The sequence below is a fragment of the Manis javanica genome, chromosome 6, assembly GCF_040802235.1.
Source record: "Manis javanica isolate MJ-LG chromosome 6, MJ_LKY, whole genome shotgun sequence".
NCBI classification, from domain to species: Eukaryota; Metazoa; Chordata; class Mammalia; order Pholidota; family Manidae; genus Manis; species Manis javanica.
In genome coordinates this window covers 61,104,394-61,119,073 of record NC_133161.1, presented here as the reverse complement: position 1 = coordinate 61,119,073, position 14,680 = coordinate 61,104,394, and positions in this window count along the sequence as shown.

Genomic DNA, 14,680 nt, shown 5'->3' with positions numbered 1-14,680 from the left:
TTAAGAATCTTTGGAATGATATCCAACATCTTGCAGTTAGTGACTAATGTTTTTCATTCTTATGAGAAGGCAGGGTATTTAGAAAGGTAGTTTTTGATATGCAATGATCCTTAAATGAAATGAGGACAGTGTTGTGCAGCTGCTGACAGCCTTAGCAACTCTGTTCTGGGAATAAAACTTCAACAAAAAAATTGAAAGGAGAGACAGCCATTAGGTGAGCACACCGTATTTGATATTAATGTTGTTTCCCCTTTCCAAAGTCATAGATATCATATGAAAATTACATTTTACCCCTTTCAGTCAACAAAGTGTCCTTTTTATCTGGAAGATGAAAGGGTAAAACTGCTAATATTTTCTTGTACCATTTCATGAAAGACTTGTGACAGTACAAGTCTACTTGTAGTCAAGCTATCTAAATATGGGCATTTGCATGTAAATACACTCCCCCCACACACAAATAAAGATTGCTATATTTGTTCCTTGATATTGGCTATGACAAGTTGTAAATGGGATTCTAAACAAACCATGTGGATTGATCTTCAGAGCCCTCATCAGAGCTCAAATCAGCTGTTTCCTTGTTTCATTTCCTTAATTATTGATACTGTGGCTGAAACAGGAATTGTACATCTAGCATAATGGAGAGAAACAGTTTGAGAAGAGGAGGACCAGAAGCAGGAGGAGGAGGAAAATATGAAGGGAAGGGTAGTGGGGAAAGGAGGGGAAGATGGGGGTGGGGAGAGGGAAGAGGGGAAGTAAAGTTGGAGGAGGAGGAAGGGAAGGAAGAGCATAAGAATCACCGAAGTGTTTCCCACGTACTTCAAAGACATCAGTAGTTCCTGAGAGAGGACAGGGGAAAGGAAAACAAAACAAACCAACTGGAAAGAAGGTGGATGGTACTGAAATCTACCCTTCTGATATGTGCATGAACCTGAACTCAGATCAAATTACAACAGAAGATAAATAAGCTTTCTATAGTGACCTGAGGAATGGATATACATTTAAAATGATAGCTGGCATTCAAGCAATGACACATATTCAGAGAATTGGTTTTGTTGATTTTGTTTAAAAAACAATTTAAATTTCACCTTAATTTTTTTTATTAAGGCATCATTGATATACACTCTTGTGAAAGTTTCACAAGAAAAACCTTTAGATTTTGATATAAATATTTCTAAATGTTAAAATCATAAACTGAAAAAAATAAAATAAGTGGATATGTCCTAAGACTAGAAGTACACTACATTTTCCAGAGGGTCATAGTGATTTAACAAATCAGCTCAGAGCTGATTTAAATTCTGGGCTTGTGTCACATGTTGATGAAACTCAGCTATCTCATACTATTTTTTTTAAAAAAAGACTTCAGGAAAAGATTTTGACTAACACAGAGGAAGAAAAACTGTACTGAAACAAACATAAGCCTAGGTAAATTAGATAATACAGCTTTTCTTTTTCTTTCTTTTCTCTTTTCTTAGTTTTTGATTTCTAAGTTTTTAGATAGAACATGTAATTCATCACTTAAACATCTGTGCATATAAATAGCTAAGCCTATTTTTTAGCTTCATGAATATACGATTCCTTGAATGTCCCAATTTCATCTTCATCTGCACTTTCTTTGGCAGCAACAACTTATAAAACTCAAAAGAAAAGTCTTGAGTGCTACCTTGAAAGGAGAATATTTGACTTGTGTTAAACCTCATTTTAATTTTGACAACCTAATTGAATTATATGAAAGTGAGAACAAAATGAGCCCCCTTTTCATGTGCTTTTATTAGATTGGAGCTTTTATAGAAATTGTTTTTACTTGTAAAGCTTTTCACATCTGAGCTTTTTTTTTCACCTGTAAACCTTCAAAATCCAAATTACTCAATGGATTCTGTTAAGATTTAGCTAATGGTCAGCCTGAATAGAATTGAGTCATTTTAACTCTTTGTTCTGATATTATTACTGATCATGGACTGCTGCATGTCACATTTCAACTTTTTTCTTCTAAAATATGGTGAAACAGTACTACATAAATGTACAGTTATATATGGGAGGAGTAGAGACATTGATAGGTTGAATTTTTAAATTTTTTGAATATGAGAATATGACTTCCTGCAAACAGTCTATTTCACCAAAACTTTGTGTTGTAGATGTCGTCTGGACTGTTGTAGTTACAGAGTGAACTCAAGGTCTCATCACAAGATGTTGATAGATTGCTCAGACAGGATCAAGTGATTATGAGTCTGATCTTGACATCTGTAGACCTAAAATCATACTCTGAAGGCATCAGTCTTCCAGGGACTGATTGACTAATGCTATCTCCTAGGCATTTGTTTTTGTAATTGATTTTGAAAGATGACTAATGAGGAAATTAGGCACCAAAGTCCATTCATCAGCCCATTATCGCCAAGTCTGCATATATTTCCAGGCAGCAATTTTTGTTTATTTGGAGTAAAATGTAAATTGCTTGAGTCATCAAATCTGATGAGAAAGATTTGTGCAAATCTGCCATAGGGGAAACCCTGGAGTCTTCAGGTTTGAGAATGTTACTCTGGTCAGAGCTAAAGTCCTATTGTCAATAAATGCTCCTTGGTCCTGCCTTTTCTATTTCTTTCTCATGCTGCACACCAAATATGGGTCATCAGGGAGCTTCCTTTCTAAGATACTTTATGTACTAGGCTGATGGAAATCGTTTTATTTATTATTTTTTTTATTTTGATATCATTAATATACAATCACATGAATAACATTGTGGTTACTAGATTGCCACCATTATCAAGTTCCCACCACATACCCCATTACCGTCACTGTCCATCAGTGTAGTAAGATGCTATAAAGTCACTACCTGTCTTCTCTGTGCTATCCTGCCTTCCCTGTGCCCCGCTCCCCATGTTATGTATGCTAATCATAATGCCCCTTTTTCCCCTTCTCTCTCTCTTCCCACGCACCCTCCCCAGTCACTTTCCCTTTGGCAACTGTTAGTCCATTCTTGGGTTCTGTGAGGCTACTGCTGTTTTGTTCTGCTTTATATATTTTATATATTCAGTTTCTGCTTTGTTCCTATACTCCACAGATGAGTGAAATCATTTGGCTTGTCTTTCTCTGACTGGCTTATTCACTGGAAATAATACCTTCCAGTTCCATCCATGTTGTTGCAAATGATAGGATTTGTTTTCTTCTTATAGCTGAATAATATTCCATTGTGTATATGTACCACCTCTTCTTTCTCCATTCATCTACTGTTGGACACTTAGGTTGCTTCCATTTCTTGGCTATTGTAAATAGTGCTGCGATAAACATAGGTGTGCATATGTCTTTTTCAATTTGGGCTCCTGCATTCTTAGGGAAAATTCCTAGGAGTGGAATTCCTGGGTCAAATGGTATTTCTATTTTTAATTTTTTGAGGAACCTCCATACTGCTTTCTACAAAGGTTGAACTAGTTTACATTCCCATCAGCAGTGTAGGAGGGTTTCCCTTTCTTCACATCCTCGCCAGCATTTGTTGTTCCTAGTCTTTTCTGTGTTGGCCATCCTAACTGGTGTGGTAATATCTCATTGTGGTTTTAATTTGCATTTCCCTGATGATTAGTGATGTGGACCATCTTTTCATGTGCCTGTTGGCCATCTGAATTTCTTCTTTGGAGAAGTGTCTGTTCATATCCTCCACCCATTTTTTAATAGCATTATTTGCTTTTTGGGTGTTGAGGCATGTGAGTTCTTTATATATTTTGGATGTTAACCCCTTGTCGGATATATCATTTACAAATATATTCACCCATACTGTAGGACGCCTTTTTGTTCTGCTGATGGTGTCCTTCGCTGTGCAGAAGCTTTTTAGCATGATGTAGTCCCATTTGTTCATTTTTTACTTTGTTTCCCTTGCCGAAGAGATGTGTTCAGGAAAAAGTTGCTCATGTTTATTTTCAAGATATTTTTGCCTATGTTTTCTTCTAAGAGTTTTATGGTTTCATGACTTACATTCAGGTCTTTGATCCATTTTGAATTTACTTTTGTGTATGAGGTTAGACAATAATCTAGTTTCATTCTCTTACATGTAGCTGTTCAGTTTTGCCAAAACCAGTTGTTGAAGAAACTGTTATTTCCCCATTGTATGTCCATGGCTCCTTTATCATATATTAATTGACCATATATGCTTAGGTTTATATCTGGGCTCTCTAGTCTGTTCCATTGGTCTATGGATCTGTTCTTGTGGCAGTACCAAATTGTCTTGATTACTGTGGCTTTGTAGTAGAGCTTGAAGCTGGGTAGCATAATCCCCCCAACTTTATTCTTCCTTCTCAGGATTGCTTTGGCTATTTAGGGTCTTTGGTGGTTCCATATGAATTTTAGAACTATTTGCTCTAGTTTGTTGAAGAATGCCATTGGTATTTTGATAGTGATTGCATTGAATCTGTAGATTGCTTTAGGCAGGATGGCTATTTTGACAATATTAATTCTTCCTATCTATGAGCATGGATGTGTTTCCATTTATTTGTATCTTCATTAATTTCTCTTATGAGTGTCTTATAGTTTTCAGAGTATAGGTCTTTCACTTCCTTGGTTAGGTATATTCCTAGGTATTTTATTCTTTTTGATGCAATTGTGAATGGAATTGTTTTCCTGATTTCTCTTTCTGCTAGTTCATCATTAGTGTATAGGAATGCAACAGATTTCTGTGCATTAATTTTGTAGGAAATTGTTTACAATATAGGCTTCCAAAATAATTTCAGCAAGGGTAAAGGCGATTAAATGTCTCTGCTCAGAAGTGACACTTCCCTTCCATTCCTATTTTATTACCTAAATAAGGGCACATAATCTCTCACCTAATTTCAATAAGGGAATCAAAATGTGGCTCTACCATAGATGTGGAAGAAGGAGAATCAGAATATTTATGGGCATACCTAATGACTAGCACAAAAACCAAAGTGGATCTTGAGAATGTTAGATGATCACATGCATCTCTAGCCTCATAAATAAATAAATAAATAGCAATGGTAAAGTAGATTAAAATTGAACACTAATTTATTTATAAATTTTTATTTTATTTTTGACTGGTAGCACATTCATTTGGTTTAAATATTAAAATGAGATTAAAAAGGCATGCATTGGTAAGTTTCATTTTCACTGTGTCCTTGTCCATCTTATTCTTTGTTCTTCCCTCACAAGTAATCATTCTTACTAATTTATTGTATATCCTTACAGTATGTATGTCTGTAAATACAGGCAAATATCTTTACATATTTGATGTTTTTTATATCGCTTCCTTTCTTACAGAAAATATACTATATCTATTGCATTACACCTTGTTTATTTCACTTTACAAAATATCCTGGAGATTTTTCATATGCCAACAGAGAATCTTCATTCCCTTTTAGAGAAACATGGCATCCTATAGATTGAATATTCCACAAGGGACACTTGATTGTTTCTACTCTTTGTTTACAAAGATCTTACAAAAATCTTACAAACTTCATTTCCTATATGTGTGGGTGTACCTGAGGGATAAATAGCATGAAGGCAAATTGCTGTTAAAAGGGCAAATATATTTTTATATTTAGTAGATAGTTCCAAGTTTTTCTCCCTGTGAGAAATTCTCGGCAAACTTTCCGTCAAAGTATACTGGAAAACTTTCTGTTGCCAGTCTTATACATAAGAATTGTCAGTTTCTTCAGAAATCAATTGATTAAAGGGCCACTGACAAACTGGACATCCAAGAAATATTCTTAGACATACCTACTAAATGACTCTAACATTGGAAATTCCTGGGCAATTTCTCTCCACTCTCATTAGCAACCTAATATTGAATACAGTTAGCCTTTACCCTTTCTTAAGCTTCTGCCATTGCTCAGGTAAACCATTCTGCTGAAATATGTTGGAATATTATTACCTTTACTCATGACTTCATTAGAGAATTCACATAACTCATTTCCTTGAAGTTTTCAAATAAGTGTCAGTGACCCAGAGAACAGGAGTTACTGGTACCAGCCTGAGGTGTTAGTCAAGGGAATGTGAGGTGAGGAATCCCTTCACCCTGCCCTCCCTCCCTCCCAGATGCCACTCATCCTTTCTCTGTGCTAGGGCTCCAAATAAAATTCTTCTGCATTTAAAGCTGCACAGCTTCCCTTTTTCTCTTCCCAACAAATCCTCCTAGACTTTGCAATATTCACAAACTTTGATCTCTTGGTAAGACTTTACTAGACTATGCACCCTTGTTTATCATCATATGGGAGGCCACAAATAAGGACTCCAAAGTTCTCTGACACTCAACTACTACCACATTGTCTTTTCACAGAATAGAAAGGTTAAGATGTTTGGTGTGGAATTTACTTTCTGATACAATTCTTCTTTTGTTTAGGTAACCATTGTCAGTAAAAGTCATCTCAGCAGCAAAAGAAATCACAGATACCATGTTTTAATTGGCAAATCATTCATTAGCACCTTGTCAGTTTTGCCAAGGTAACAAGAAATATCCTACCCTTTTGCTTTGCTAGTGAGAACCCGGAATGAAAGCAGATTTCTATGGTCAAACACATCTCTGGAAGAATAAAAATGTCACAATGGAGCAAAGTTTTCTTCCTTCATTTGATCCACCCATCCAAAAGAGACAGTGGTCTCTGAGTCTTCCTAAGTAAGGAATTTGATGTTTAATGTGCATAATCTGTATTATAGTATTTCTTTTTTACCATGTTTTATGAATGTAAAAAAGTTAATAGTTTTTTAACTTAAAAGTAGTTTTAATATAAAATATTTACATTGAATCTATTTGAATCATAAAGATGCATATTCTGTTGAAATTGTTATGCTAGTAAATACCAAGAAATGTAAAGATGAAAATAAAATTCTTACTATCTCAAGAGTTAATTTATTGTTCTCCTTCCTGTCATGTGGGTGGATACGTTTGCGTGTGTGTGTGTATCACTTATTCAAAATCTGTTTTTTTTTACTGAGGTACATATCATAAAACGCACAAATGTTAATGTACAGCTTGATGAATTTTGACATATGTAAACACTCATGTAACCACCGCTTTGATCAAGGTACCAAACATTTTCATTAACTTTTTCCCCTTCACCTGTTTCACCCATCCCCCTATTTTCCTACTACTCTATGGTAACCATTAGTCTGTTCTCTGTGTGTGAGTGAAATCATATGCTATTCGTTTTTCTCTCCTTTGTCTGTCTGAATTATTTGACTTAGCATAATACCCTCTAGGCCCATCCATGTTGTTGCAAATGGAAAGATTTCATTCTATTGAAATCTTATTTGTGAGAGTATTCTAGTCATTATGGTTTAAAAATCACTTAATGCATTTAAAATATTGTAAAGATAAATTAATACAGTTTAAGTGACTGTGCATTTAAAGCCACAACTTTTAAAATATTATGTAATAAGTCTTTGAAAAATATATTTAGGATTTATGGCTGTTTCTATAAGATAATTTATTATGTATGGGATTATTTGGTCAAAGGACATTATAATTGAAAGATCTTGATAAATATTATCTAATTATTCTTTGAAAGAACTTACTAAGCTGCAGTAGTAGGATATTAGTTTCTATTTAACTGCACCTTTGATGTCATTGAGATACATACAGGTGATACTGAGAATAATTCCCAACTGGTATGACATGGACACTGGACAATGAAACTGACATTGGCCATCAACAATATACATGCACATACCCACTGTGTATCCTTCCTGTCTCTATCCTTCCTGTGTAATATATTAACCTCACACAAATATATTTCAATCTAACTTCTTTGGTTTCTCATATTAAACACTACTTCATATGTATTAGTATTTTCTTCTTCCATGAGGAAGTTTCATAGGAATAAAATTTTTTTTTCATTGTATTTATTTATTTATTTTTATTTTTATTTTTTTGAGAGGGCATCTCTCATATTTATTGATCAAATGGTTGTTAACAACAATAAAATTCTGTATAGGGGGGTCAATGCTCAATGCACAATCATTAATCCATCTCAAGCCTAATTCTCGTCAGTCTCCAATCTTCTGAAGCACAATGAACAAGTTCTTACATGGTGAACGAATTCCTACATAGTGAATAAGTTCTTACATGGTGAACAGTACAAGGGCATTCATCACAGAAACTTTCGGTTTTGATCATGCATTATCAACTATAAACAATCAGGTCAAATATGAATATTCATTTGATTTTTATACTTGATTTATATGTGGATCCCACATTTCTCCCTTTATTATTATTATTTTTAATAAAATGCTGAAGTGGTAGGTAGATGCAAGATAAAGTTAGAAAACATAGTTTAGTGTTGTAAGAGAGCAATTGTAGATCATCAGGTGTGTGCCTGTAGACTATGTGCTAATCCGAGCTAGACAAGGGCAATAAAACATCCACGGATGCAGAAGCTTTCTCTCAAAACAGGGGGGCGGGTGAGGTTCTAAGCTTCACCACTGTTGTTCCCCGATTTCTCACCTGATGGCCCCCCTGCGACTGTGCCTGTCTTAGGTTGCATAGGAATAAAATTTTAAGGGGAAAAAAGAAAGTGACCCTTTAAAACAGTTACTATGGTTGGAAAATACAAAGTAAATATCAAAGCATCTTACTTTCTTCATTTTCGCTCTTCACTTCCCTATTCTCTATTGCCAACTTACTTTTTTTTTAAGAAGACAAGAAGGATTTTGTGATCTCATGATGTGGTTTGGGCTTGGAGATCTTTTGAACTAGGTAATCAACACAGGAAACATTGAATTGTGGGTTGTTAAGAGGCACACTAGAAGGTAGAATGAAGGTCAGTAATTTTAACACAATTGTTGTAATGTTCATCGTGAAAGAACGGTACTTATTTCTATTCTGTCCACATCACTATTATAGAAAATCATTACACAAACACTTCTAATCTCAGATTGTGGTAAATTTTATATTTTTATTACATCCATTGAAGTAAAAGATTGCTTGGGATGTTATGTAGAAGATTGCTGTCCAGATGATTCTTGGCAAAAATATAAATATATGTAAAAATGGCATGTATTACATATTAATATATTCTAAGTCATTTCTCGCTCATGGGGAATTTTTGAAAGTAACAATATATATCTTAGAAAAGCAAAGGCATCTAGAGAAGAGATAAATGATGAGATTTTTAAATAGTCAAAATACTAAAACAAGCAAAATTGTTGAAGAGCATTCTATGCTTTATTGGAAAGTAATAGCATACTTTCTATATGCTGATTACACTGGGAAAATACACTAAAATAGCAAGCTTTAGCAGTTTCTTAATTCCCAAGCTTGCCACAGGAATTGTTGAACAAGATTATAGTTTTATTTATGAAAACTGATATTTTCTACTGGCAAAAGTAACTGGAAAATAATAAAACTGACAGAATAATTTCATATAATATTTTTGGGAGAGCAAACCAATGTACTCTACCAGTACTTACTCAATTCCATATAAACTGTGGATTTATCATGTTTGGTGGAAAAAGATTTAGAATAAGAGTTGGGTCTGTGCCTTGCTAGCTGTGAGGTCTTAATTAAATTCCATAAATGCTCTGTCGTTCAATTTCCTGAGCTTTAAAGTCAGGACAAATGCACTTCTGTCATACAGTACTTTTAGATTCCAATGCATTGCCTTTGTTTGCTTATAGTCACTAAATTTACCTAACTGAATTTGACTAGTAGAGTTCAAGTTGTGTCTGTGAAATGTGCAAGTTACGTCAAATGATTTTTTAGGTCCCTTCTAATTCTGATGTTTATTTTTCTCTCATGTGGATGTATCTCATTTTTTTGTTTCTCTGCTTGAGACCCATCCCTTGATGTTCACACCTCATCAGGTACTCACTGATCACATATCCTCCATTTCTGCTCCTGCATGACTTTGTGCACTATACAGATATTTTATCACTTCCCAAAGAGCCCTGTGCTCTAAACTAGCATATCTCAAACTGTCTGTGAAGAAGGACCAGTTAGTTTTGCCTTGATATAGCACATAACAATACATTTATGAAATATAACAAAAATTTCTAGAAAAGATTAATTGTAAACTAAAAGACATTTAAAATAGATATTCAAGTTGTATATTGTTAAATATGGTAGACATTGAATTACACTATCAGACTGTTATAAACTTCTCTAAGCTCTTATTCTGAATGTCTATAAACTGTCTGATTGTAGATAAGTAATAACATTTCACAGACTGGCACATTCGGTGGACCACAATTTGAATGGCATTGCTCTGGTGCTGGTGGTTCTCAAATTCTGAATCCTAGGCCAGCAACATCGCATTAGCTGGGAACTTGTTGGAAATGCACATTTCTGAGTCAGAATTCTGGGCTGAGTACCCAGCCCAGCTGCCTGTGTTAAACAAGTCCTCCAGGTCATCCTGGTGCAGGTTAATGACTGAGAAATGTGGTTCTCCATGTTCTCTTCTAATCCATATTTCTTTCATTAAACCCATGAAAACTGCATTGTAATCCTCTGAGACTTGATTCCTGGTAACATAGTAATAGTTTATTGCATTGTTCAAGGAGGTGAGAGTGGGTGAAGGATGCAATTGAGCATTTTGGCTACAGTCCCAGTCCAAGAGTTCATTCTAACTTTGAGAGCTTGGGTCACTGTGTTAGTATCTCAGATATAATTGAATTAGTATAGGCAGTTGCTTTATCCAGCAGCTGTCCTCATTTTAGGTATACTATTTTATTCTTAGTTTAAAATTAATTTGACTTTCTTAATCTTGGGAATATTGAAATACTAAGTTTATAATTAGTGATTATACTTCCCTGGAAAGTAGAAGTATACATAGTTGAAGGTGGGAAGGGACTATAATGAGGTGTAAGTCTTTTACCTATTATTTTATATATTTTTATCATTGTCTGCTATTGTATTTAAAGTGAGATATACATTTTTGATAATTAAAATTAATAATTTAAAAATATTTAAGATTCATTTCTCCTTTCTCCTACGGAAGTAAGAGGAAAAAATGTGCTTCATTTTTAACCTATACTTACTAAAACTGGTAGGTGATGTGTGTATGTACATATGTACACACACACACAGGAAAAACAAAGGCTGGTTTAAAAAAAAGGTAAGGAACTTATCAGAAACCAAAAACAAGCAAAAGAAAGAATTTAAAAAGTGAGTGTCAAAAATACTCTAAAGGCCAAATTCAGAACTGTACAAAGTATTCTCCCTAAAAATGGATGAAATTTATTCTTTTGAAGGATATCACTCATTCACAAACATTGAACTTGTACCATGATATGAATTAAGTCACTAAAACATTTAAAAGAATTTATATCATTCAGATAATTCTTGCAAATGCAAAAACAATAAATAACCATATTAAATAATCATATTAAAAAAAGAAAACCCTTGTATGATTGTATGACTAGCATATGTGGCCCAGAAAGCTGAGACTGAGACAGAGACCAAACTGCCTATCACTTAACTGGAAGAATGACGGAAATAGCAAGGATGGATTAGTTCTACATACTAGTTCTCCCTCCCAGGGAACCTGGTGAGAAATCTCATAAAATGCACGTCAAACCTCTGTTCTTTGCAGGCATCCACACCTGTGGATGGCGTCACCAGTGGACCTCTTTTTCTACTCCAGGCAGTGATGTCACATCTGCATGAAGCTTGACAAGGCGTTCTTTGTGCTGCTCGCTTCTCTTGTGGCTGTAGTAAGAGGTGAGGTCAAGAGGATTTGCAGTGGTGACTAAGAGAGTCCGACAGTGAACATGTAGAAATTGAAAACAAAGATAAAATCACAATAGAAAGTTGAAAGTGCTAACAACTGGATAATAAAATTCTACATATAAAAATTTGTAGGATGAAGTTTAAATATTTCTCAGACATATTAGCTTGGAATATTTAAAAAATTAGTCTGGGCAATGTACAAATATATTACTAGTTGAAACAAAGGCATAATTAGAGGTAAAGGGTAAATGATAATTATAGATAAATTAACTCAAAAAATAGAAAAAATGAATAAAATATGCAAATTCTTAAATGTTCTTAAAAACATCATTTTCAAAACTGGCTGTACAAGAAATAGCAAATGTGAATAGTCTGGTAACCATCTAAGTTATTTATTTAATTAGTTTGTAATTGCCCACTATATAATTATCATAAATACTCAGGTTTTTTCAATCATATGCCTTTTTTCTGTATTTACTGAGGTAACTGTAAAGATTTTCTTTATTCCATTGACATAATATTTTGCATTAATTGATTTTTAAAAATTACTAAATGAGCCTTGTTTTCATGGATGACACCAACCTAGTGACAAGTTATTTATACAGTATTGGATTTAGTTCGCTAATGTTTTTCTTAAGACTTTTCATCTTTGTTCACATTATTTTTCTTTTTCACAGACATTATCTGATTTTGAAAACAAGGTTTTATTATCTTTCTGACTTTTATTACAGTTTGTGAACAAATAGAATTAACTGTTCCTTGATTTTTTTTGCTAGAGTCCACATAAAATAGTGAAAACCTTTTCTGTGACCCTTTAGATGACATGAAAGAAGCACTGAAATTTAGTGGGGGTTGCTGATATTCAATTGCATCTGGAAAATTAATGAAGTAGGGTCTCTATAACACAACATGCATCAACATAAATTCTAGGTGAGCTAAAGACTTAAAGGTGAAAAAAATTGGTTAAACTTTTAGAAGATATCACCTTGGCCTTGGATTCAAAATTATTTATTAAGTATAACACAAAATTGTTAAAAGGTAAATACTGGTAAATTTACCATACTAAAATCCTTTTTTCATCAAAAGGCATTTATATAGAGTATATATTAAAAGAAGTAATTGAGAAATGATAATTTCCCAGGGATATAATCATCAAAATATTATCCTAAATATATGATTACCTATAAATAAATAAAAAAAGTGAAAAGCTGTGTAATAGAAAATAGCCCAAAGATATGAATGGGTATTTCACATAGGTGAAAAATAAAAAGAATAAATATGTATAATATGTTCAACATCATCATTAATAATAGGTGTAGGCAGGAAAATGAAATTAAAACTACATTGAGAATACTTTTTTATACTAACTAAATTGATGAATATTCTAAAATCTTAACAATACTTGATGTTGATAAAAATGAAATATTGGAAATACACATTGCTGGTGGAGTTGTAAATTTGTATAATACTTTGGAAAACAATTTGCGTTATATAGTACATTTAAATATGCAAATATCTTGAGCCAGACATTCCCCTAAAATATGCCTTGCAAATATTCTTTTAACAGCCAAACCCTAGAAATAACTGAAATTCCCACTGAAAAATGGTTTACCTAAAACTGTGTATTCAAGTAGTATATATCCATACAGTACTATGTAGATTACCATATATATCTCAATATGGATGAATCTTACCAGTAGATTTTGAGTAAAAACAAGCAAGTGCTGGATGATTGTGTTTGAGTTTATTTATCTAAATTTTAAATGTATGAAAAAATAAACATAAAGGACACATTCATATGTAGCAAAACTATGATAAAGACAAATAATACGACGTTATAAAAACTCTTGGATGTTAGGGAGAGGATAGCAATGGAGAAAATCTGTTGATAACATTTAATTTTTAAAGCTAGGCAGTGTTTCAGTCCATTTTATATTTTATATGCCATAAAACTATTTTGTATTTATGAAATATTTCAAAATAAATTTGAACAAAACAATGTAAGATTCTTCTTCAGAACTCTCTTTGCTTTTCTTACAGATTAATTTCCACAGAAACTTTGTTAATGTTTTGGTGAATTAAAAATAACCCTGTTGGGATTTATCTGAAGGCACATTGAACATTATAATACACTAGGGAAAAACAACACCTTGTTTTCAAAAGCGAAGTATGCCTTCTGACTGCTTATGTTTCCTTTTATGTCATTCAGGAGAGTCTTATATTTTCCTTCAGATCTAATCTACACATTTCTTGTTGAACTTTTCCCTAAGAATTTGATATTTGTTGTTATTTGTAAGTGGAATCCTTTAGCTCATTGTTTCAAACAGAAAGGTTTTCCATTTTGATGTATTCTGTAATAAGCCACCAGGTTGGATTCTCTTACTTTTTTCCTTTTTTTTCCCCATTGAAATCATTGTTAATCACATAATTTCTAATTAATGATAATTTTAGGGAAGAAGATTTAATATTTTTGGAAATAGTTTCCTAAAGAGCTAGCAACGGTTTTGTCATTCAGATAATCAAGGAGATAACCTATGGCCATTTGAGCAAACTGCACAGAAGAATCATATCCCAAGGAAGGACTGGTGTAGATGACATAGGTCTTAAATTCTGAGATTCAAGTTACAAGAATACCTGGAAATAAAGTCTTCAGGTACAGTTTCTTAAATAATACTACCCTCTCTATCTAACATAGGAAAATCAATGTGATGCCTTAAAGTTTTGTTTACCTTCAGTATTTGTGGTAACTGTCCTGTCACATAAATTAAAGTAAAAATAAAAAGCCCTATAATAAAATTTGTAGAGGCACAAGAAACTACACACTTCTCATTTGTTGGATGAAATTGATCAAGGATCCCTAATTTCCACCATGATAAGGGGGAGAAGCACCAAAAATTTCAGAATAATCAGAAGTTCCCACTAAAAAACAAATGTTGCAAAACCCTTTATACATTTTATCAAGCAAACTAAATACAGGGTGTCAGAAAATAAACCTTTTTATAAAGTGGAATTCTTAGGCAA